Consider the following 4300-nt stretch of genomic DNA (forward strand, 5'->3'; position numbering starts at 1 on the left):
CTCAGTATGATGTTAGCTATGGGTTTGTCATATATAGCCTTTATAATATTAAGATAATTTCCTTCTATAACTAACTTGTTGAGAGTCTTTATCATGAAGAGATGCTGAATTTCACTAAATGCTTTTTCTACAACTATCAATATGATCATATGACTTTTTTCTTTCATTCTGTTTATGTGATGTGTTACGTTTATTGACTTGCATATGTTGAACCTTTTGTGCATCCCTGGGATAAATCTCACTTGATGATAATCATGATAATCTTTCTGATGTGCTGTTGGATTTGGTTTGCTAGTATTTTACTGAGAATTTTTGTATCTGTGTTCATTAGGGATATTAGCCTGTAGTTTACTTCTTTTGCTGTGTCTTTGTCTGGTTTTGGTATCAGGATAATGCTGGCTTCACAATATGGGTTTGGAAGAGTTCTGTCCCCTTCAATTTTTTGAAATAGTTCAAGAAATATTGGCCTTAGTTCTTCAAATGTTTGGTAGAATTCAGCATTGAATTCATCCAGTACTGGGCTTTTCTTTATTGGGAGACTTTTTATTACTGATTTAATCTTATTACTTGTTATTGGTCTGTTCAGGTTTTCTATTTCTTCTTGGTTCAGTCTTCGTAGGTTGTATGTGTCCAGAAATTTATCCATTTCCTCTAGGTTTTCAGATTTGTTGGTGTATAGTTGCTCATAATAGTCTCTAGTGATTCTTTGTATTTCTGTGGTATCAGTTGCAAATGTCTCCTTTTTCATTTCTGGTTTTCTTTATTTGGGTCTTATCTCTTTTTTTCTTAGACTATTAGTCTGGCTAATGGTTTGTCAATTTTTGTTCATATTTTCAAAAAACCAATTGTTAGATTTTTTAATAATAGAATTTCTAGACATTAAAAGTACAGTCATTGAAATTACAAACAATGGATGAGTCAAACAGCTTATTGGACACCTGAAGAGAGAATAAATCAACTGAATGATAGATCTTAAAAAATTAACTGGGAGGGCTCACTACTCAGGCAGAAGGAAAGCAATCTCTACACCACTGCTGAGGGCACAGCAAGTATCACCAAACCTGTATGAAAACTCACGGACAACCCAAATATGTTGTTTATGAGTAGGGTTGGCTTGGCCCAGTTTGAGGCTATTTGATTACTGAAGAAGATATTGACATTGCACTAAAAGTTTTGCTTTAGCTGGGCTAACTGGTTTGTTGGATGAATTTATCGCTCAAAATCAGGCTAATCAAAAATCAGCTTTGAGGACTGTCCAGTTAGCTCAGTTGATTAGAGTGTAATGCTTATAATCCCTCTACTGGCTAGCGCCACTCCCTCCCCCTGCCCCAAATAAAGTATATCAGCTTTGAGAAGTGTTCTTTATCCACTTGCTGATGAAATGCCTATCAGTACTGATAAAAGGCCGTATATATCAGCTTGACTTACACAGATCTAATTCCAGGTTCAGTTCCTTATGCGATAATTTCAAAAGATGCAATGATGATTGATGCCATTTTTATGTCAGATATTGAACTCTTTCAACACCAAGAACACTTGCTAAGTATTTTAATCCTTGCTATGCCAACACTAAATTAAAGCCAACATTCATCAGCAAGGTAATTACAGCAGTCAAGTTAATTTTGGTGGCAATTTCTTTGGCAGCTCTGGTTTTCTAATATGTGGAGAGTTGTTTATCTTCAGATACTGTGGTGTTATATAGCTTTAAGCACAGCTGCATCACATTTCAGTAACTATTATGCGTGGAAAGCTGGTCAGGAGATAAAAGGCAGATGAAATTCATACATCATCATTAGCAAGGAAGCAATATACCTCACTGGTGTCAAGGACGGTTGGAAATCTACAGAAGTTTCCTGTTTTGGTGTTTAGCTTGAAAAAGAACTCGTCAGAACAAACCATGTCATCAAAAATGAATATAAGAGGGTACTTCAAAAAGTTCATGGAAAGATACTATCTTTCAATTCTATTTTTCCATGAACTTTTTTAAGTACCGTTACATGTTGAAAATAAGATTGGTCGTGGGCATATGCAGAATTTCTAATGTATTTGCACTTTTATATACAAATAAAATTATAATTTAGAATTTTTATCTTACATTTCTTGATTAATTTACAAGATACCAATTATTGTCAGACATTTTTAATACATTTTTCTAAAATAAAAATGTATTAAAAATGTAATTGAACAGAGCATGAAAACCAAAGAATTACCACCTCTCTTTAAATAGAATTTAGATTGCTTCCAAAGCACTAGGCAATTTCATGGGTTTAAATATATATCCTGCACAACTTGGCTAAAAAGTTATGCTTGAGTTTTAGATTTGTGGACATTAGTGATTCAGAGAGTTAATATTTGATTGCTTAGAATAATAACAGTATAAAAGTGTTTTAGCTATGGATAAAGTTAAGTTGTAAAGAGATTTAAAATGCAGAAAGTCTTGAAAATAATAAATAAGAACAAACAGTAAATAGAATATGTCAAAGTTTATGTTCAGGAAAATCTTCCAACCTCTCAGGAGCTAATATTTTATGCATTAGGATAACAGGCAACAGGTAGTTGAAATATGACAGCATGTTCATTACCCTTTGCCATCTAAGAGGCAGTGATTGAAATCATTCCTTCCCACTGTGTTTCTTATATAGCAGTGTTTGTATAAAATTGGAACCTGCTCCCGTTTGATAAATAAATAACGTGAAACTGTATATTTTTCAAAAGTTTTTTTTAACTTTGTAGAATGTTTTTGTTAAGAAGTCTAAAGAATAAAAGAGCTGGAAATAAAAGTAATCAATAAAATGCAACAAAAAGAGATAACAAGATAAACAATATGAAAGAGTGGTTGGGATAGAAAGATAAGGTCTAACATCCATCTAGTAAAAGTTCCAGAAGGAAGAAAACAAAAATATTTAAAATATAAAGGTTGAAATTTTATAGAACTAAAGAAAGTCATAAATTTATAGACAAGGAGCATGACATATCAAAACAGAATTTTTAAAATCCATATCTTGACCTACTGTATTGAGACTTTAAAACATCAAAGACATAAAGAAGATACTGAAAGTAGCCAGAGAGAACAGACAGATCACTACAAAGAAATGGTAATTAGACTGACAGAATACTTCCCAATAGCAACAACAGAGGCTGGAAGAATAATATCTTCAAAATGCTGAGAGAAAATAGCTCAAACTACAATACGAGCCTCAGCTAAACTATCATATAAGGATAAAGTTAAGACATTTTCAGAGAAATAGTGGGGGGGGAGCATTTAAAGAACTATTGAAGTATTTACTTTAGCAATAAAGAAATTGAATCCAAATAGAAGGAATGATATGCAAGAATCAAATTAAGGAGGAAAAAAAATGATAAATTTGAGCTAGCATAAATTAAATGAAATAGTAATAATAGGAGTAAGTTGGGGATATACTTTTTTTAATATGGAACTGAAACACTAGTAGACAATAACATTTATGGGAGGGAGGAACCAGTTAAAACTACTTAATGACCTTGTGTTGCCAAAGAGAAGAGATTTAAATGCATATTAAAATTTTAAGGGTAACTGCAAAAGAAATAGAAATACAAGGGGACTTCAAAAAGTTCATGGAAAATGGAATTAAAAGACAAAAATAAAAAATATAAACTTTACTTTCAACATAAGCTTCATCACATTCAAGACACTTGTAAGTGATAAGACCAGCCATTCAGTTGATCCCTAAAGAACTGAGGGTCCTGGGAATTTAACCATGTCAATGAAGTCTTTTTTACTTTATTAACTGAAGAAAAATGGGTTTCCTTTAAAGATTTTTTAAAATTAGCAAACAAAAAGAAATCAGAAGGAGCCAAATCAGGACTGTTAGGTGGATGCCTAATGATTTCCCATCAAAACTCTCACAGAATTGCCCTTGTTTGATAAGAGAAATGAACAAGAGTGGTGTTGTGATGGAGAAGGACTCTCTGGGGAAGCCTTTCTGGGTGTTTTTCTGCTAAAGCTTGAACTAATCTTCTCAAAACACTCTCTTAATAAGCAGATGTTATCATTCTTTGGCTCTCTAGGAAGTCAACAAGAAAAATGCCTTGACCATCCAAAAAACCTTGCCATGACCTTTGCCCTTGTCTGCTTTTGCTTTGACTGGACCACTTCCACCTCTTGGTAGCCATTGCTTGACGTCAGGATGGTACTGGTAAAGCAATATTTCATCTCCTGTTACAATTCTTCAGAGAAATTCTTCAGGATCTTGATTCCCTTGTTCAAAATTTCCATTGAAAGCTCTGCTTTTGTCTGCAGCTGATCTGGGAATAACAGATT

The 4300-nt window shown here is 33.2% G+C and overlaps 1 pseudogene; it reads left to right on the top strand.

Moving 5' to 3' along the window:
* The first annotated feature begins 1058 nt into the window (after window positions 1-1058).
* LOC134376214 (cardiolipin synthase (CMP-forming)-like) lies at window positions 1059-1776 on the top strand (annotated as a pseudogene).
* The last annotated feature ends 2524 nt before the right edge of the window (window positions 1777-4300 follow it).

The sequence above is a fragment of the Cynocephalus volans genome, chromosome 4 (genome assembly GCF_027409185.1).
Source record: "Cynocephalus volans isolate mCynVol1 chromosome 4, mCynVol1.pri, whole genome shotgun sequence".
In the NCBI taxonomy this organism is placed as follows: Eukaryota; Metazoa; Chordata; class Mammalia; order Dermoptera; family Cynocephalidae; genus Cynocephalus; species Cynocephalus volans.